The sequence below is a fragment of the Notamacropus eugenii genome, chromosome 6, assembly GCF_028372415.1.
Source record: "Notamacropus eugenii isolate mMacEug1 chromosome 6, mMacEug1.pri_v2, whole genome shotgun sequence".
Classification (NCBI taxonomy): domain Eukaryota; kingdom Metazoa; phylum Chordata; class Mammalia; order Diprotodontia; family Macropodidae; genus Notamacropus; species Notamacropus eugenii.
Window position 1 is genome coordinate 314,950,439 of NC_092877.1, and position 21,714 is coordinate 314,972,152.

Consider the following 21,714-nt stretch of genomic DNA (forward strand, 5'->3'; position numbering starts at 1 on the left):
CGGTTTTCATGAAGGGTACTTCCTATACTATCCCACGCAGATTGTCAGTCCTACTTGTCAAGGACTCTTGGAGAAAGATTTCCCTTCTTTCTCCAATACTGTTTCTGATTCTTGGCATGAAATTCTTTTGTCATGTCTAACCTGGATTTCCTTTGCTTGTGTTTAAACCCATTTCCTCTCCTGCCTACTGTGGAACTGGAGCAGAGTTAGCCATGAACTGCTGTAAAATCCTCCCTTTCGGACTATTCACTCTGCACTCAGTGATAGTTGGTGATGCATAGAGATTGATCGATCCCACAGCTTTCCCTTCTCCACTCACCCTAAATCACAATCTCTTTTCCTCATTTTTCTTCCTAGGTTCAATGACTTAGTCCTCCTGTTCCAACTGGGGCTTTACTTTGATCTCATTTCCTCAGTTTCCCCCAGCCCCTAGGAAGTCACAGAAGACTAGCCTCACAACTATCACCCTGATGTGGGACTTAGAATAAAGAAAGGAGGACGTGTCTGCTTTAACCTGCTCCGTCCTGATTCGCCCAGTTCAGGCTTAGTATTCACCTTTTAAAACAGCGAGATTGGATGTTTTATCCTTTAATTTCCAGGGACCTCATAAGGTTTGGTGTTCGGGAAGTGAGGGCACAAGAGGGATCACCCTCTTTAGCCAAGAGGGGACACACCCCCTTTGCCCATTTGACAGATGGAGAGGTGGATGAAGGGGGTGGAGGGAGTAGGATAGAGGTGGCAAGTAAGCCTTCCCCAAGGTCACACACAGAGCGTGGGCAGCATGTTGGGTCAAGACACCAAAGGTCCCAACCGCCCACCAGCTCAATGCTCTAGCACACAGGTCACCTTGCCAGTTTTCCTGGAGAGCTTTACTTTAACAAGAGCTGAATGTCAGGGAAAATCTCCCTCCCTCCCTGCCCTACCTTCCCATTCTTTGAAAAGCTTTGTAGCTGATAGCGCCATTTACCATCTTAATATTAATCTCTCCTAGCATTTCAAGGGCAGAGGAGGCCCACAAAGCTAGACAAGACCTTGGCAGAGCCAGCTTATTTTTGTTTTCCCAAATGACCCAATCTCCACCCCTTTCCTAACCCCTGCCCGAGCACCCCCTACCCCCACCTCCGTGCCTTCCAATTCCAGGAATGACTCTGGTGTTTATAGAGCAGTCATCTGGAGAGCACCCAGGCAGGGAGGCTCCTGAGATGGTTGGCATATTTAACTTGCTAAGGGGGTGACTGGGATTACAGTGAGATAAATAGACTCTTTAGAGCTTCAGTAGAGTATGGGCCAGCGAGGGCTTTCTTCTTTCTAGGTGTTTGTACATGAATGTATAGGTTTGACTGTGCAAGTCTGAACTTGGAGCGCATATCCATGAGTGAGTGTAAGTGAATCATATACGTATGTATAATATGAGTGAATGTATGTATTTGACCCTTTCAAAGAACACGCTGAAGTATAATTTCAGATAATTACTTTCTAGGAAACCAAGACAGAAGATGATCCAGCTAGACTCGGTGGACAACAGTGAACACATCGATTTTGTAGAATTTTACTTGAGAGAGTGTCTTTAGAGGTCATCTCTTCTAACCCCCTTATTTGTTGGATGAGACAATAGGTACCCGAAAATGCATTGCCTTGTTTAGGGTCATACCTTGTATCAGTGGCAAAACCAATACAAAAACCAGGTCCTTCTGATCCTCAGCCAAAGGTACTTTCCATAAGACCAGATGGTACAGTGGACAGAGCTCTAGGCTTAGAATCAGGAAGACTCATCTTCATGAGTTCAGATCTGACTTCAGACACTTAGTATCTGTGTAACCTTGGGCAGGCCACTTAACCCTGTTTGCCTCAGTTCCTTATCTATAAAATGAGCTGGGGAAGGAAACGGCAAACTTCTCCACTATCTTTGCCAAGAAAACCCCAAATGGGGTCACAGAAAGTCAGACATGACTGAAAAGACTGAACAGCAGCTTAACTGATGAGGCAAAGGAATTATAGGATTCATTTCAGTTCAGCACTTGTGCAAGGCCCTGTACTTAGGATTTAGACTGACAGCTGGGAGGGGGCTTAGGTATCATTTAGCTCAACCCCTACATTTCCCAGATGAGGAAACTGAGGTCTGGAGAAGTAAAATGACTTGCCCCATATCAAACACCATAAGGAGATGCTGGATCTTAAGATGCCTTGCCATAAATGTCTAGTGACTAATGATCTGATGTCTAAAGGGGCTGATGGTCATGAATTGCAGTTAGCTCTTATACAACTTCCTTTGAAACCTGAGGCTAGCAATAAAGGTATATATCTGTACAGTCCCATATCTGCCTGAAAAAGAGGCCTATCAGCAGATTAGGGTTTTCCTTAGATTTGATAAATGGATCTTGAAAATATTTGCAGTACATTGCAGAATTGAAATCTAGGATCCAGCTAAGACAGAAATAATTCCGTGGGATGAGGAAAAGGAGATATTTGAGGGTCCAACCCTTGGAAATGGAAGGCAATGAAAGATAAAAGGGGGGAGCCAGAGTCAGTCCCTCCTAGTTAATTTGTCCTTCCTTCCTCCCCTTTCTCATCTCTCTTGTAAGTATGGTTACCACACAGTAGGGAAATGATTGAGAATGACTCCAGAAATATTTTCTAGATATGGGCTGAGTTCTAAGGGGGACAGACTAAAGGGTATCATCAAGACTCTATAGAGAAAGCACTGGGGGAATAGCAGGAGATGGGGGTGGTTCGGAATAGAGTATGTATCAGCAAGGGGGATAAGGGCTAGGAGAATGTCATTAACCAGTTTGGAATTTGCCCTGGATGCCAGATCAAACTTAACCATATATCTAGTCACACTCTTGCACATTCTAACATGCACAATTTAGAATTTGAGGGTGACTGGGTTTTATCTGCTGTCACTGGGTGAGTATTTTTTTTAAAGTTGGGGAATGATAAAAAAGCAATGTTAGTCACTCAGTAAATCTGAGTATCTCTGGTTTCATTAGCCAATGAATAAAAAGATCTCTTTCCTCCTTTCCACCCCACTTTTTATGGATTGCCTCCCGGCCCATTGACCTGAATCAACAATCTATGTTATTGAGGTTATCAGTCACAAGCCAGAGTCTGGTTGCCCCAGCTGTTCCACTGGGGGTGGTCAAAGTGACCATGTCTTTGAATTCTCTCAATCATGGAAAGCATTTTTCTAGTGGCTGGTGAGCTTAACTATGGTCTCCAACCCCATGTACAAATCAATTTATAAGCTACTCCTTGCCCTGCCCTCTCTCTTTCTCTTTCATCATCTTGATTATTCACAAGAAGTTAAAATCCAAGATGACCATGTTATCTGAATGTCCTTGAACCTGGGTGTAGAATCAAGAAACTGAATTCTGCTTATTATTCATTTTCCCTTTGATCTTTCCCTTCATGGCCCAGGACACCAGTTTGTCCATTTAGAAAAGAGAGGACTATGTCCCTATTTCTTATTGTTCTACCTGAATGCTGGGAAGACACATTAACATTAACAATAGTAACAATGAAATTAATAAGTCCCTTGAAAATATACAATCGACATGTATGAATTTTTTTTAAACAAATTTACCAAAAAAATTTAACACATGCCAATTTGTAAATAGGCATTAATGGAGGAATTAGAGGAAAAAGTCTGGAGAGAAGAAAACAGAACAGAGGAGAAACTTCATCTGTTTGCATTAGGCAATAGGCCATCTTGCCAGGGTCCTGGGGAATGATGGGTAGGTTGAAAAATCCATGGAGGGTCAGGAGTGGATAGTTTGAATTGTTCCTATGCTGCATTAGTAGGCTGGACTGGATGGCCTCCAGAGAACCTTTCTGGTGCAAGGATTCTTTGACAATGAAATGAGTTCTGGCTGCCTCCAAAGGCATCAAATAACCAATCTCACTCTCCTCCCTGAAGTATGCATGGGTCCTTGGAGGGAGGATGTTTCTCTCCAAACCCCTGTATGCTCCATTTGTGAAGCTGAGTCCAAGGTCCCAGCCCCCAGGTGGGAGAGCTGGAGTTTCCGGCAATGATACCTCTCTGAGGGGCAAGAAAGAAAAAGGGAGCCAAAATAAATGCTGTGAAAATGAGCCTTGCCTTTCTCTAATTTGGAGATTCCCAGCTTTTCAGAGTTGCGACACCCTGTTGTTTGTCTGATTTCACCATACTAGCTCTTCAGCTCTGTTCACCTCCCCTCCGGAATTGCGTATATTTATTTTGCAAATTAAAGCGAATTATTAAAATTAATCTTGATTGGATAATTTGAGGTAATTGGAGACATCCTGGGGTGTTGTGAAACTGGGATTGGGTAGACCAACCCTTTTTGAGAATTTCCATATTCGGGATCTTGGGTTCCAAGTAGTCTTATAACATGGAGTGGGAAAAGATTAATGCTTTATGTGATAAATGGAGAGACTGAATCCTTGTTTAAAGTCGTTCAACTAGTTATCAATAGGGTTAAGAGTAGAACTCAGGCCTCTGAATTACCAGTCACCATTCTTTCTTTTAGACGATACGTCAGGATAAAAATGACTGGAAGAGTAAGATTACATCTATCATAGGGCAATCTTGGCTAATTTGTGGAGAGCTTTTTGTAACCTCACATTTATTTTGTCTCCTTTATTCCCTTATTTCAATCAGATTTCTGGCCTCAGTTTTGGCATCTGGAAGATGGGAATATTTTCCCCTGCCCCTATTTATGTTATAGGAATATGGAGACATCACCTTCTACTCTATATTTTGGATCTTAGGGTTGTACAGATGTCATTACAAACTCTTCTCATGTGGGCATCTCTTCTGTTCGTAAACGGAAGAGGTCTCATAGTCTCACTAAATATCTCCTTCCAGATTCTTTCTGGGTCAGGAAGTAACACTTTATGTCTATCCTTGACCACATTTTCTCAAACATTCCTTAGTGAAAAGAAAAAAGGAAAAGAAAAAAAAATCCTCAATTATAGTTATCTTTTAAGTGACCAGAAGACTCATGAAAATCCCCATACCTGCATTTTCTTAGGTTAAGGAATTATGGTTCCTGTAAGTGGAACTAGATAGGAGGCATGCAGGCTTGTGCTGGAACCAGAATTTGGGTAAATGTTACAAATCAGGGCTTAATTGAAGGTTTTGTTGACCATCTAAGACTAGAGGTGTTGAACAGAACATGTGGTCTGGCCAGTAACACTCTAGTGTGTAAGCTGGAAGAAAATAAAATATAATTGGGAAATATTTCAAATAAATAAAAATACAATAAAACATTGATAACATGACATTTAAAAACTAAATCAATATTCACAGGGATCCTTATTGTTATGTATAAGTGACCCAATTTTTATTTGCTTTTGACACCTTTGGCCTAGACTTGAAAAAGTTATGGGAAAAAATGTTAATAATGCAAATTGAACTGAGAAGTGTGAATAGCCAGTTGTCAGACATTTACCAGCCTTGAGGTCAAGTTAAAAACCATGTAGTTATTTAATATATATGATGCCAAATCAAGTTCTCCTAGACAGCAAATTCTAAGTCTCTAGAGTTTCATATATGTTCAGGTATGTTGTGTTAATCAGGTCTGGAATTTCAAGGAACAGAAACCAAGTTTCACTTCTTTGGCCCCCCTACAAGGTTTACTGATAGCTTACTAGTCAACTTAGTGGACTTTATCCCTTATAAAAAAAGGAGCAGCTCAGAGATATGAAATGATGCTTGTAACTGGAATCCAGGGACTACTTATCTTAGCATCACACCTGTCCTGGGTGTTGGAAAGAGGTTAAGGGCTCTGATGTTTTATATTAGAGCAGAGGAAGGGAGCTGGAACCTCTTATTGATGGGCTAGCCCAGGTTATGTATACCTCAAGTACCTTTGAATGCATGATTGAGGAGTTAAGCCAGATAAAACTAAACCCTAGGATTGGTCGAATGTCTTCAGAAGCAGAGGCTGCAATACTCATGGATACTCATCAGTCATTCTAGTTATCTTTTTGCATATGTCCTATCTTTCTACTCTCTGAGTGAAAGAATCTGATCTAACCAGTCTAGATACAATATGGAGTTTGGAGCTAGACATTAGACTTTGGTACTAGGGTCTGATCCAAAAAAGAAATGCCTCAGTTATCAGTGCCAGGAGGAGTTAGGTCATAGAATTTGATCTAGAAGGGACCTTAGAGGTTATCTCTCCAAACTCTTCCTTTGACGGTTAGGGAAACCAAGGCCTCAAGTTGTTAAGTTGGCTTGGGCCAGTGGCAGTGTTGAGATCTGAACCTAGGTTCCCTAACTCCAAGGCCATCACTCCTGCACTGTGCCATCTGCTTCTCGGATTGTACACTGGTCCTCCTTACTTCAAGAAATTCCCAGATTCTGTTGGCATTCATGTTGACTGTGGGAGAGGGAATCAGTAAAGGATGATAGAACAGAACATGCTCTTGAGGACAGGAGCCCTCCATGAGGTTGGGAGCAAATTTGTCCTCCAGCCCAGAGTTAATGAGGAATCTCAGAATAGGATACCACCAACCTGTCTGTCATGTGAAAGGTGGGAAGCAAATACTACTCTGGGGGTAACGATAAGAAGTTCCCTGTGACCAGCACACTCAAATAACTGGATTACTTCATCTTCCCTTTACCTGACTCTTGACCCTTAGGGCAGATCAAGCCTTTCTAAATTCAACTTCCTTAAAACTCCATACATTCCTCCCAGCATCTGTGAGCATCCTTTTGTCATTTGGGCTGGTCACTGGCTACAGGATTTACTGGATGTTCCCCAAGGTTCTTAGGAATGCTTAGGGAGATAAAGGGAGGGGGAAGACACAGGAAACAAAAGCCATCTTTGGAGGACCCTTAGTATCTCTGTTGCCAAAACCACACAAAGCCACAAGCGAAAATATTAGAATTAGAAACTCAAGATATGAATTTGAGTCCTAGTAGCGGATGTGTGCCTATGAATAAGTGACTTACCTGTGATCCTGTTTCTTCATCTATAAAATAGTGGTAATGATGCTTGGCACTATGTAGAACAATGGATGGAGTCAGAAAGACTCATATTCATGAGTTTGAATCCAGCCTCAGACACTTACTAGCTATGTGACCCCGGGCAAGTCACTTACCCGTAATTGACCTCAGTTTCCTCATCTTTGAAATGAACTGGAGAAGGAAATGGCAAAACACTCAAGTGTCTTTGCCAAGAAAATCCCAAAAGGGGTCATGGGGAGTCAGGGATGCCTGAAATGACTGAACAACAACAATTCAAACCCTCCTGGGGTTAAGCAGAAAGTACCTAATAAACAGTAAAGTGTTCTAGAAGCGAGACGTGAAGATTACGATTATTATTCAAATGAGTAGCTGGATGTTGGGTAAGGGGATGTTTGTGGCTTTGGATAGGGTTGCAGGAGTGGAGAAGAGAGGGAAAAGATCATAAACGCAGATGCCATAGAGGGCACCTAGTCCAGTCTCCTCATTTTACAAATCAGGACATTGATGCCAAGGAGAAAAATGACTTGCCCCAGGTCATATAGATAGTGAGTAATGGAGCCAAGTTTCAAATACAGACTTTTGATTCTAAATCCAGTGCTCTCTCTACTGTAATACATAGCCTTGCCAAATCTTTTATTCTATGCAGAAATGATTTATGTAGAGTCCTATGTAGAAAGGGGTCATGACACTGGTTTTCAGCAGGCACTCATTTGAAGAGTAGTATGTCTAAAATGGTGCCTTGGCTTCGTGACCTTGGGGTGGTCATTTGTACTCTGTGGGTAAAATTCTCCACCCAACCACTCCAGATTTGTAAGGTCAAAATTGTTCTGGCAAGTGATTATGGTGGTGGTAGAACAAATTTATCCCTTCAGTTTACCATCTTGATGATTGGGGTCTGGGAGAAACAGAGCGCCTGGCTGCTCTGGCCAACTTGGGTTGAGTATTTTGTGTAGACTCAGGCCATAGTGGCATTACTGGGGAACTCATTTGTTGACTAAGGCCTAAGAAAAAACAATGCAACCTGACCACTGTAGGTTGATTTGTCTTTCCAGTGTTTACAGTGACTCATAGAAGTCTCTCCCTCCCCATCTCCTTAGAATAGGAATGTCTGTGTAGAAAAGCTAAAGAACTGAGGCTGGAGAAGGCTAAGAAAAGGAAAATTTTAAAAAATATATAATAACAATATAAAATATAGTTAAATAAATTAAATATAAATAATAAATAAATACAAATATATAATAACATGATAATGAAGATATGAAAAATAAAAGAAAGTAAAAAATATTTTAAGGTGAACAAAAACCCACTCTTCATAGATCCTTAGTTCGAGAACTGGAAGATGACTTAGAAATAATCTCTTCTGGGGCAGCTAGGTGGCGCCATAGTTTTTAGAGCACTAGTCTTGTAATCAGGAGGACTCATCTTCACTAGTTCAAATCCAGCCTCAGACATTTATTAGCCGTGTGATCCTGGACAAATCACTTAATCATATTTTCTTCAGTTTCCTCATCTATAAAATGACCTGGAGAAGTAAATGGCAAACCACTTCAGTGTCTGTCAAGAAAACCCCAAATGGGATCACAAACTGACACAACTGAAATGACTGAACAGCAACAAAGGGCATTATGTATACAGTACCATATACTATACCATGCAAAAATGATTCTTGTCTGACCAGTAGTCCCTGGGAGCCTTGTAGTGATGAGTTGGGGGTCCCTTTAGAGAGGGGCAGACACTAAATGCAGTTCACTTTAAGACAGATAATTCAGACTTGTGGTGTAGGTGAGAAGGACCCTTTAAAAAATCCCTAGTACCATAGTAAGGATTGAGTGGGCCTTTCATTTCTTCGCCCATACAACTTGGAGTGAGAAGGTAGGAAATACACACAAGAAAATACTAGTAGACATTATCCACAGAAGACAGGGCACCAAAGCTAAATTTATAAATGGCTCATGGTGAGAATTACCTAGGTGCGCTTTAAAAATTTTAAAACTGCAATATCCAGAGTTGTCAGTAATTTGAAGGAGGACAAGAAGGAAAAAAAAAACATGTTGAGTGAGCAGATTTTCAGCCATCCTCATCTCTGATTATGTCATCTCTTAATTTGATAGTTGCTTGTCTGGGAGGGTCTTATGAGTACTGGGAAAGGTGTTGAGGTCTCCCAAAATTGTTCTCTTCTCCCACCACAAAGTGAGATCGTGTTAGAAACTGTCTGGGACAGGGGTGGTGGTGGAAGCTGCATGGGGTGAGGTCAGTTGAGGATGTCATATCTGGGGTTTGGGGTGATCATGAGGGTTGTTTCTGCATAGATGACATTTTAACTTATGTAGCATGTGTTCTGAGGAGACGGTCCCAAATTCACTTGAATAGATGAGTTGGGACCCCAGAGCAATGGTTAATGGTTTTTTCCTCAAGTTCCAGGGTTATTCCTGAAGGGTTTCAAGTACTATCTGGTTTTTGAGCCCCCATTCATGTGCATCCCACCTTGATTATTAGTTGATTATCAACGAGTAAGACTTAAGTGGTTTTTAGAAAGAGGTATTTATTAAGGTTATATGTAAGAATAGTTTGTCAGAAACATTTCCCCCAAAGTCTGTGACATACCCTCTCATGGTACATGTAGAGTCTAGGGGAAAGTAGGCTCAAGCTTAGGGAGCACGTGTTCCAAAGAGGTAACTCACAGGTCCTGCCCTTTTGCAGAAGTCCTCAAGATATTCCCCATAGATGTGGACTGGTCTTTTTCTGATGGACACTTTGGAAATCTTTGAATCTGCCTCATTCTTGGCTCTCAGTGCAGGTGGGTGAAGCTCATGAGATCCTTCTCTGGTCCAGGTGAGAAGAAAGGAGACCTAGTATCAAAGATTAGGGCAACGTACTCTTCTCACCTAAACAGTTTCCCCTCAGGGGCTTTTCTGGAAAGTTCTATCCTGACTTGCTAGGATCTCTTGAATATTCTTTAGGCCTGAACCAGCTTGATATTTTAGAGACAACCCCTAGAATGTGATTAAATTTCCTCAGCCAGTCTGAACACTCTTCCTGTACAATGTCACTTCTTCTTTATATAGTGGTTTGTCAGAGACTTTTACATGATCAAGGACTTTTCATACTTAGCTAGGATGTCTTCAGTCATTTCTACCTGGTTAAGGTACTGGTGTGGCATTTGATCACTTACCTTAGAGAGAGTGAAATAATTTGATTGACTTACTCAGTTGACCATTAAAGTCTCCCCTCAGTTTTGATATTTGCTGTCCCCAGCAAATCCACTGGAATATGTTTGGGAAAATCCATAGTCCTAAATCTTGTGGAGGTCTTAAGTGACTTGGCAAGGTTCTCAATCACCTATTGCAAATGCCTTTACCAGTGCTTCAGGACAAGTCTGTGGGGCACAGTTCATAATCAAATCTGGTAATTAACACTTATATTTTTTCAAATATATGGTGGTATAATTTAACAAGCTAATATCTTTTTACAACATCATAATAGCTTAATACCTATGTTAGTGCTTGCAAAAAGGTATTCCCTTAACTAACACCATTAAGGAAAGAAAAAGGAAAAAAAAATCAAGCATCCCTTTTCAAAGGAAAGCCTGGTCCCTTATAGCAATCCCTGAAGACAGGGGGCTCTCCCCACAGGGATTAGGTACCTGAGATTGACTGGACCTCATTTCTTACCCTTCATTTGGGAAACCAAACACATTTGGCTTGGAGCTGGTATAGCAGAATTAGCTCCATGGTTCCAAGTGGGGCTGGGATCCTCATTCTTTCTCTTTCGTTCTACTCAGAGTTCAGTCAACTGCCAAATGCTTCAACAAAGCTGGCACCAGGTCTAAGGGGGACTGGGGTACTTTACCGTCTGCCTCTCCACACTAAAGAAATTCTCTACTCTGGAACCATGAACAGAGTTTGGGTTTAATCACAGACTAGCTTAAAAAGAAAAAAAAAATCAAGCTTCCTAGTTCAAAAAGAGAAGTGTATCAATGACCTAGAGTCAGCTGGAAGTCATTCCCTCATCTTTCAGGTGAGAAGTCAAACTGTCCTGGGTGAGAACTCTTACCTGAGGCCATCAATCAGTCAGTGACTAAACATTTATTAAACATCTACCAAGTGCCAGGCACTGTGCTAAGTGCTGGGATGCACAGAAAGGCAAAAGACATCTACATCTAGGAGCTCATCCAGTGGAGGAGAAAACGTCAACAAATAGGTACCAAAAAAGCTGTGTAAAGGGAAGACTGGATATAATTGATGGAGGGAAGACACTAGAAATAGGAATGTTTGGGAAAAGCTTCCTAGGGCAGGTGTGGTTTTAGCTGGGACTTGAAGGAAGCCAGGAGGCAGAGATGAGGAGGGAGAGCATTCCAGGCATGTGGGACAGTCAATGAAAATGTCTGGAGATGGGAGAGAGGGAGTGTCTTATAGGAGGAACATCAAGGAGAAGCCAGTATTACTGGATGGAAGAATTGTATGTGTGTGGTCCAGTTGTAATAAAACTAGAAAGGTAGAGAAGGAGGGGGTGGTGAACAGGTTATGAAGGGCTTTGAATGCCAAAAGGATGATTTTATTTTTGATCCTGGGGGTAACTGGGAACCAATGGAGTTTGTTAAGGTGTGTGTGTGTGTGTGTGTGTGTGTGTGTGTGACATGATCAGAATATGCTTTAAGAAGATTACTTTGACAACTGAGTGGAGGATGTTCTGGAGAAGGGAGAAGCTTGTGGCAAGGAGATGCCTCCCCTTCCCAAGCAGGCTATTTCTGTACTCTAGGTGTAAAGTGATGAGAGTGGTGGCAAGTCAGGGGAGAAATGCTATGAGGCATGTTCTGAAGGTAAAATATACAGGACTTGGTGACAGATTTGTTATGGGGAGGTGGGAACAAGGTGAGATAAAGGGAAGAGGACAGGAGTTTACCTTGGTTGTGAGCTTGGGTTACTGAGAAGATGGTGGTTCCCTTGATGGCAAATGCAAGAAGTCATTTAACTGGGCTCCAGCCAAAATTCTTAGATGTTCCTTTCTACAAGGACATACCAAAATGTCTCCATAGGCAATTCTCTTGGAGCTCCCAGCAAATTTCCTTGAAGTCTCTATACCAAAAGACTTAAAATTTCTTCCCAGTGGGTCTCAGATACTGCAAGGATAAATCCAATGGAACTTCTAACTCATCTCTCACTAGAACAAGCAGATTAACCTAAAGAAAACATGCTTAGAAAAAATCCCTGAAGAGATATAGGCCCCCTCTAAAAATGGTCAAGCACTTATGGTTGGTTACCTGGGGGTATGTAGTCCAAAAGGATCTCAAACAAGTTAGATGAACTTATTTAGCAAATTGGTAAGCAGTTCAGGACTGATTGAAAGTAAGAAGAAAAAAGGGGGGCATTTGTGAGCTGTCAGAGAATGTTCTAAATGAACTAGGATGTAGACCCCATACTTCACATATTTGTTGTAATATGCACACCACAGATATTAGTACATGTAGAAGTCATGAAAAAGAACTTGGTCCAATGTTTAAGAAAGATAGTATGAAACAAACTACTGTGCAGTTGCAGTCTAAAACAAAAGAGAGGGAAAATAATCCGGAAATCTTGAATATAGGAAAACTTTCCATTTTTTTTTCAGTTGTTTCAGTTATAGCTGACTCTCCATGACCTCATTTTGGATTTTCTTGGTAAGGATACCATAGCGGTTTGCCATTTCCTTCTCCAGCTATCTCCATCTCCAGATAGGGAACTTGAGGCAAACAGAGCTAAGTGACATGCCTTGGGTCACAGAGCCAGTAAGTATCAGAGGCTGGATTTGAAGTCAGGTCCTCGTGACTCCAGAGCCAGTGCTCTATCCGCTGTGCTACCTAGCTGCCCCTTGGGAAATTTAGACCAGAAAAATAGACCATCTGTCTGAGGATGATATGATGGTAAATCTTCTGTTCTCATTCCATGATGCTAACCTCTCATGGACCTTCTTAAGTAATTTGTAGTAGGAAAATCTGAAAACTTCCTGCAGCAGGACAGAGACAGCAGCACCAAAGATGAAGAGGTCCTATTGGAGCACTCCCAGTACATAAGGCGCAAAAGTTATCCTCTCTAAGTCCCAACAATGTAGCCCATGCTCTGGGATGACAGTAACTCACTTGCATTGACAGACTGGGTTATTACTTCAGTTCAGGGCTCTAGAGGTAGTGTAGGAAGATGTGTTTGAACTTTTAAGTTGACTGGCAAAATTAAGACTCAACAAAGCCATTGCAAGGTAGAATAATGGGAAGAAGCTAACAGCTATATATGTGTGTGTGTGTGTGTGTGTGTGTGTGTGTGTGTGTGTGTATGTGTGTGTGTGTGTATAGCATTTATATAGTGCCTATGATGTGCCAGACTCTGTTCTAAGCACTTCTTACATATATTACCTCATCCAATCCTCATAACAACCCTAGAAAGTAGGGTGCTATTATTATCCCCATTTTACAGATATGGACACTGAGACAGAGTTTAAGTGACTTGCCCAGGGTCACACAGCTAGTAAATGTCTGAGGCTGGATTTGAACTGAGGTTTTCTTCACTCCAGACCTGGCTCTCTATCCACAATGCAACCTAACTCAATGAAAATTATATTCTTGCACTGGAAAAGGATCAATGATTTCATAGATGTGGGTGCTTCTGCAAAATGATTGCAGCCACCCTATACCTTAGTAGGCAGTTTTCTGACTAGCTGTGGTGATCATCTGGCGATAAACTTCAATGACTTTAGCTAAGCTACTTCTTGGATGGTAATTGTGTGGCTCTTCATAGGTTTTCTGCTTTGGTGTAGAAGTCTCCAGAGTTTGTGTTTAATTAGAAGATCTTTCAAGAACCCAAAATAATTTCCACATCATGGCTAGATAAATATTGATACAGGACTTTGGCAGAGTTGGATGGAATTTAATTGGCATAAATGTCAATTCCTGAACTTAGATTAAAGAAACATCAACTAGACCAATATAGGGTGAGGGATGCTAACTCAATAGCACATGAGGAAGACTTTAGTGAAGAGCAAGCTACATGTGAGGCTAGAGTGTGGAGTCATTGCCCAAAGATTTAATGTTCTCTAAGCTTGTATTGACATAAATAGAGCATCCATACCAAGGGAAGTGTTATTGCCCATTGGTTAGGCTATATCCGGAATACTATGTAGCATTCCAGGTACCATATTTTTGAAGGGACGTTGACAAACTATCGTGAGAATCAATCAATAAACATTTATTAAGTGCCTTCGGTGTGCCAGGAATTGTGCTAAGTGCTGGAGATACAAAAAGAGTCAAAAGATAGTCCTGGCTCTCAAGGAGATAGTAATTTGGAGAACAAAGGGGCTAGACATTACGTCTTGGACATCTGCTGAAAGAATGGGGGATCCCTACAGTGGAAAAGATAAGAAGTATATGTATGTGTGGGGTAGAGGTGAGGGGCTGAGGAGGAGGGATGAAAATGTTAAAGCTAGGACCAGTTCAGATTTTTGACCAGTGGAATAGGAATCAGGATTATTTTGTGTTTCTCTAGGTAGAAGAACTAGGACCACTGGGTTGAAGCCATAGGGAGGCAGAATTCAGATTAACAAATGAATTACCTAACAGTTAGAACTACCCAAAGATAAAATGGGTTTGCCTTGTTAGGCAAGAAATGCCCTGTCACTGGAAACTGTCTAGTAGAGGCTAGATAAATACACATAGGTCAGTGATGTTCAGAGGTAGTGTGGGGTAATGAAATGGACACTGGCTTCGAAATCAAAATAGAGGTTGGGTTCCAATCTAACCTCTGACATTTTCTAATTGTGTGATCATGGGCAAATCATTTAACCTTTCTGAAACTGTTTTTTCATCTGTAAAATGGGGATAATAGTACCTATAACAGATAACTCACAGTAGTGTTAAGGGGATCAAATGAGAATATATACATTAAGCAATTCATATATACATAAAACAATCTCAAAAAGAGCTCAGGAAACACCTACTATGTACCAGGCATTGTTTTAGATTTGAGGGACACAAATACAAAATTAAGCCAGTTCCCACTCTCAAGGACTTTACATTTTATTAGAAAATAATTGACTTTTCACAGATTTAGATCCTGATCTCAAGGAGTTTCCATTCCACTTAACTGAGTACCATTGATCTAGGATTCTGGTATCTCATGATCTTAAATATATAGAATATCAATTATTTCCTAGTAGAAAAGAAGCTTTTGGGCATTGGGGACTACCTCTCTTTTGTTTTTGCCAGAGACTAACATACAGTAGATATTTAATAAATGCTTGTAGATTGGTTATTGTATATGTCAGAGATGCTATGGAAGAGCTTTTCTACTTATTGGATGGGTGATTGGGCTCACTAACCTTGGAGTCCCTTCCAAATTTTTGAGGTTATGCCTGAGGAAATGAAGACCTAGAGGCTTTCCTTTGTGGAGGGGGATTCTTGCAGTGGATAAGAGGAGACCTCTGAAGGTTATTGCATAGTTTCTAGGAATCTCCCAAAGATTATAGATTACTTTGCCATTAATGATCTCTTGTCTTACCCAACTTTCTGGAGGAGAATAGATTCACTTATACAGGGAGAAAACTGGGGAAAAAGAAATGATAGAAAGTCTTAAAAGCACATAATATTTAAAAGGCAGTAAATGTTTCTGGGCTGTGCTTAGTACTTTATAAGTACTCAGATCATATATAGCATGCACCTAGGTGTCTGGACTTCCCACAAAAGGCTCTTTCTACAAAACAACAACAAAGATACCTGTTTCTAGGATGGGGCAAACGCCCCTATTGCCTCTTCTCCCTTCTGAGCCCCATCTTTCTTCTCTTTTAACCCCATCTCTCTCTGGTTTCCTTTGCTGCAGGGATAATAGAGGGTGAGTTTGAGGTGCCACTGGTGGGAAATTTTCAGAGAGTAGCTAAAGCCTGAGGTTCTCCCCATCTGGCCCTCCAGAGATCATCTCTTGATGATACCCAGAGGAAGTAAGAATCTTTCTTCCTCTACCATAATGTAAGTTAGAATTTCCCTATATGAGGCTGTGGTTATGCTGTGGAGTGTTTTAAGAGCATAGAGTTTGAGGTCATGTGCTGATCTCAGTTAATATTATGCATTTCATTCCCAGAAGTTCCCAAAGTTACTCATCTCAGTCCTTCCTCTTCCTGCTTTTTGTCATCTTTCTACCATTGGTAACTGGCTGGGGTTTGGTAGGGGGACTTCCTTTTCCATGTTTGTTCCTCACTGTCCCTTCATGATTGATTATGATACTTGGCTACAATACTAGATATAGCCTTCCCTGGCATAGGAAGTTAGAGTTTAGAGAGCTGTGAACCAAATTTTGACTTGTCATTTCTGTGTTGTAGAAACCTATGCAAAAGGGATGCGGGAGAATCCCAGTCTTCACCTTCAGACTCAGCACATATCCTAAGGGGTTCATATCTTTCTGCCATACATCTCCTCTAAGGGGAGAAAAAAGAAAGAAATACTTAGGTCTAGCAGCAATTGGTAATCTGGTTTACATACAATGGAAGGGAATTAATAACACCCTATAAGAAGATTCTGTCATATGTGGCTTCAGAATCACTGGATCACCTGTTTAGAACTTGACAGAACTTTAAAGACCTTAGCATATTATAAGCACTCAGATCATATACAGCATATTCTACAGCCCCAAGAAGTGAGGGTGAGTCAAAGGCATGTAACAAAGGTAGTAAATTAGAGAACTGGGACTCAAATCCAGATCTTTTCATTCCCCAAACCAGTGGTCTTGGCACTGAAGCACACTGTCTTTTGTCATTTTTTTCTTCTCATTTTTATACTAGAGATCCTACCTTGAGCAGTCAGTCAGTCAATATTTATTAAATGCTAGGCACTGTGCTGTAGGTACCTAGCAGGTGGTACAGTGAATAGAGTGCCAAGTCCGGAGTCAGGAAGATCTGAGTTCCAATCTGGACTCAGACACTGATTAGCTGTGTGACCCTGAACAAATCACTTAACCCTGTTTGCCTCAGTTTCCTCATCTACAAAATGACCAGGAGAAGGAATGGCAAGTCACTCTGGTATATTGGCCAAGAAAACCCCAAATGGGGTGATGGAGAGTCAGACACAGCTGAAACAACAGAGCATCGAACAATAGGTTCAGTGCTAGGTGCCAGGCATTAAATGAGAGGTAAGAGATAGCCCCTGCCTTCGAGAAGCTCATTCTCCTGTTTAATTTTCTTCTTTCTAATCTGTGGAGGAACAGGAAATTAGAGCCCCAAATATTTTGGAACTATGTGAAAACTGGATGTACTAGAACCATATATAGTCTGAGGGGATCGTAAAGGAATAAAGTATGGGAGCATCATGAAACGAACTTTGTGATATCTGTCTTGACTGAATTTTTCATTCTGTTCTTTGTTCTTGGAGGTCTAAGTAGGTGAAGTTGCCATAAAAATTGCCCCCAAAATCCCAAAAATTGCATAATGAATGGAAAAATGCTTTAAATGCAAGGTATTAGCATTCCTATTATTATTTACTATTATTAAATGAATCACTTATACTGGGGCTCCACTATCTGTCAGCAATGTCCAAGAACCCGCTGAGGTCATTCTGTACACGAAGGCTGAATTTTACATACCAAGGTCAATGTCAGTAATGACAATATTTCATACCAAATTGGTTTAAAAATAGAAAAGTGAATCTGTCAAACAGATTAGGGAAGGAAGAAATGCAAATAATCAAACTCAGTAATTGTTTTTTAGTAAACCTAGGATTATAAATTCTTGGAGAATTCCTTATTTGATAAAAATTTCTGAGAAAACTGGACAAGATGATCACTAAGTTCACAATAAAAAACTTTAAATTAAAGGAAAAAGAAAAAAAATAGGAAGCAATTTGGCAGCAATTATATTTAGACCAAGAGCTTACACAATGTATCCCAGTCAGGTGAAAATGGACATATGAATTGAACGTAAAGGTTGTGTTATTTTTTTAAGAAGAGAATCAGATCAAATAACTTTAATAGCTCTGTCTAGGATGAGAATTATTAATCAAACATGGGAGAAGAGGTGATCATAATGTTGCATGAAATTGAAAAACTTTAACATAAAAATAAACTAGATCAGTAAAACAAGGATGAGAAGAGAAACTGTCCACTGGGGACTTCTAGGAAGAAAGAGGGTGGACGGGGAAATGGGATGGGACCTTTGCATCAAATATCCCTGAATGGGTATGTGGCCAAAGGATTTGAACAAATAGTTCTTAGAAGAATTACAAATCATTTAAACAATCACTCCCAATCAGTAACCATGGGAACTCCAAATCAAAACATCTTTGTCATCCTGACACTTTTATAGCCAGTCAATTGGCAAAGATGAGAATAGATGGGCATAGTCAATGTTGGAGAGCTATGGAAAGACAGGCACATTAGTATGCTATTGGTGAAATTGTAAATTGGTTTAACCATTCTGGAAAACCTTTTGGAATTAGATTAAGGAATTTTCTAAAATATCTATATTCTTTGACCCAGATATATCACTATGAGGCACATATCTCAAGGAGTGCAAAATATTTATAGTGGGACTTTTTGTGGTAGCAAAAAACTGAGAATGAGGGGATGACTAAACAAATTATGGTACATGAATGGGTAGGGGACATAGGAGAGGATATGTCCTAAAATGAAAGTGGTATAAAAATAGAAGACACCAATCCAAACGTAAAAAAAAATTCTTATTGAACACTTTACAATCCACGAAATACTTTTTGTCATAGCATTGGGTTATAGGAAAGTACTACTCTAGTAATTCCAATTTTGCAGATGAGGAAACTGAGACTTACCTTGTTACATGGCTAAGAAGTGACTGATTGGATGACTCCAATTGAGGTCTTTTGACTCTCTAGCTAGTGTTTTGTTTTGTTTTTCTCTCACACACATCACATTGTATTCCAGGTCTTTTTCTCAGAAATTCTTTGTCAAGAGCTAAAACCTAGAGATTTTTCAGATACACAGTGGGGACAATAAAGAGAGATGATTGAGGAGGAAAGACAAGGCTAAAGAGAAGATGTATCTGGAAGGGCAAAAGAGTTGCTGATTCCTTTTCCAAACTTGGCTTCTTGTTGGGACCTGTCAGGAGAGCAGCTCTGGGTGGAAAGTCCTGACTTGCTCCCTCTCTCCCCATCCTGCTGTTTGGACTATGGGAGGGGGCTGGGCTAGGCTCTTCTATTCCTCACACTTTGCATGGAGGCCTTTCGGGCTGTGCTCGGGCATGTACTCCCCAAGTTACTTCTGGCAGATATCTTGCTGTCAAATCTTGCTCTGCCTCACTCTAGACTGCCTTGGGAGTTTGGAGCCAGAGTGCACACTAAGAGGGAAGGAGGAGAGGGGTCCTTTCATTGCTTCCCCAGAGGTGAAGACAGAGGCAGTGAAGGGTTTCTGTCCTCACTGAGGGACAGAGGTCGAAGAAAAGTCTTGATGATGACCCTATAAGAGGAAAAATGAAAGGGAATGAATATACAGAGAGAATTCTGATGGAAACTTTAAGAAATGCTTTTATGCATAAGGGTATTTTATGAAAGTAGTTTTATTCAATAATAAATTTACAAATTAAGTTTAATTGGTTATTGATATTAAATATTTATTCTGGCATTTTAAATAATAATAATATAAAAATGAAGGCTGTAATGGAGGAATACTCTTTCTATGAGGCTTATACCTCTCCATTCCCCCATCTTTTTCATCCTTTCCTTATTGTTCCCCCCAAGATCCCCATCCAGAAAGATATTATTTCATTAATTCACTCAGTTGTTAGCCAGTCAATGAACAAACATTTATTAGGCATCTACGGTGTATAAAGTATAATGGTGGAATACCAAAGATTTTCTTATTGCTCAAGCCCCTCCTTTTACAAGTAAGATAACTGAGCAAGGTTATAGAGCTGACTAGTGGCATGGTCAGGACCAGAACCTGGTTCTCCAGATAATTAGTTGCATTTCTACCATGCTCTGCTGCCTTGATTCTTATATACCTCCCTCTCTCCCCCTGCTCTTCACATCCTTCCCCTTCCCTGTAACTGGAGAAGAGGCAGGCACAGACATGTGGACACAGGGAGGGGATGAATTTACTCACAACAGTCACATGGCCAGTGAGGGATAGGGCTCAGAACACACAGTCACACACAGTTATTTCCTTCGCTCAGTGTTGAGCACTGCTTTGGAGAATCTGTTCTATTCTGTGACTCCTGTGGCTAGCTCTTGGAGTTTTCCTTCAGCCTCAAGATGTTTCCTTACACAATTCTTGACCAGTTGGTGGGTGACATTCAAGAATGAGAAAAAACAACTATGCTACAATGTCAGAATGTTCCTTTGGGTTCGATCAGGCTCAGTGGTCTGGGTGATATGATAACATGGGTTAAAAACACAGTTATCAATCCTTTTCCCCCTTTGCTGTCTGAATTTGGATTTAAGGGGGGACTTAGGTATCGTAGGAGAGAGCAATGGATGTGACAGAAAGATGGGGATGTAGGGAAACTATAAAAGGGGAAGGAAAAAAAACTGAGTTCCCCCACCCCATTTTTGGGAAGGAAGTCTATATTTGTGATATCTTCAGTGTGGATAACTTCCAGTGTGGAAACATCCTTCACAGGAGAAGCAAACTTTCCGTAATTTAGAATCATACAGGGTGACCTTGGATAAAGTGATTTGTTCAGGGTAATATACATAGTACGTTTCAGGGGCAGCTTTTGAACCCACGTCTTCTTGAGTGCAAATCTAGCTCTCTGTTCACTATACCAGAGGTGTCAAACACTCCCAAATTTTGCTTGAATAAGATGAAGATGTAGTTGAGAAATATTTGACAAAGTAAAAAAAAATACAGTAGAACATAGATAATGTTCATGTGTAGTTTTCTAAATCACTGTATGTCTTTAGGGATCCCTTTGTGTGATTTGATGACCCCTGTTTCTATTTAAGCTTGACTGTACTATATCATTCTAAGACTGGAGAAAAAATGATTGGGGAGTTTTTTAGAGTCCAAGTCACTATATGGCTGTTACCCCAAAGACTGATCTACAATTCTTACTCAGAAAAAAAAGAGACAATGCGATCTAGTGGTTAGAGTCTTGGATTTAGGAAGTGCCGGCTTAAAGTTCCATCTCTGGTGCATTTTAGCTGCATGACTGTAGGCAAGTCATTTGGCAAAGACAAATGTAGGCAAAAATCACCTTTCTAAGCCTCCATTTGATCATCCTTAAAATTGGGAATTAGAATTACTCTGGTAACTTCCTGGCAGGGTTGTTAGGAAGTTCTAGTGAGATAATATATTTAAAGTGAATTCTATGAAAGGAAATTGTTTTATATTGTCACCCCCTTTGCTATAAAAAAACTTACTTCCCCTTGGATTAATTAGTTAATGGCACCTCAGAGAATAGGGAGGGTACTCCATCTGTGTTATTTACTGACTGAATTGGAACAGGAAGTGTTTCAGTTAGACAAAAGCATCAATGCTGATCTCAAAGGTTAGGAGACACTGGAAAAGAGAGAAAGAGTTTAGAAAATTGTACAGTAAGGGAGTTCTTTAAGAAGAGGGGAAATCACAACATCTCTCAGAACTCATGGTAGGGTCCTCCTTCCCTCAGGGTGGTGGAGGAAAGGACATTAGAGGTCCTTGCCAACTCTAATCGTTTTGAGTTTCCTCCCCTCTTTGCTTCTCCCAGAGCCCCCCAGGAGACTTCTACCAGCAAGAACAAGTAATTCTGGTCCTTGGTTATCCCCCCATTAGAAATCTTTCATCCTTGAGTCTCTGTCTTCT

At 40.7% G+C, this 21,714-nt stretch overlaps 1 protein-coding gene and 1 long non-coding RNA gene across 2 annotated transcripts in view; both read left to right on the top strand.

The window, feature by feature from the left end:
* The window catches only part of LOC140509768 (uncharacterized), a 31,918-nt gene extending 11,927 nt beyond the window's left edge, over positions 1-19,991 (top strand). Inside the window, exon 3 of the long non-coding RNA XR_011968909.1 lies at positions 1,481-19,991. This is a non-coding gene — a long non-coding RNA (uncharacterized lncRNA). The remainder of the gene's footprint in view (positions 1-1,480) is intronic.
* IGFBP2 (insulin like growth factor binding protein 2) overlaps positions 1-21,714 on the top strand; it is a 40,205-nt gene that overhangs the window by 15,307 nt on the left and 3,184 nt on the right. The window lies entirely within an intron of this gene.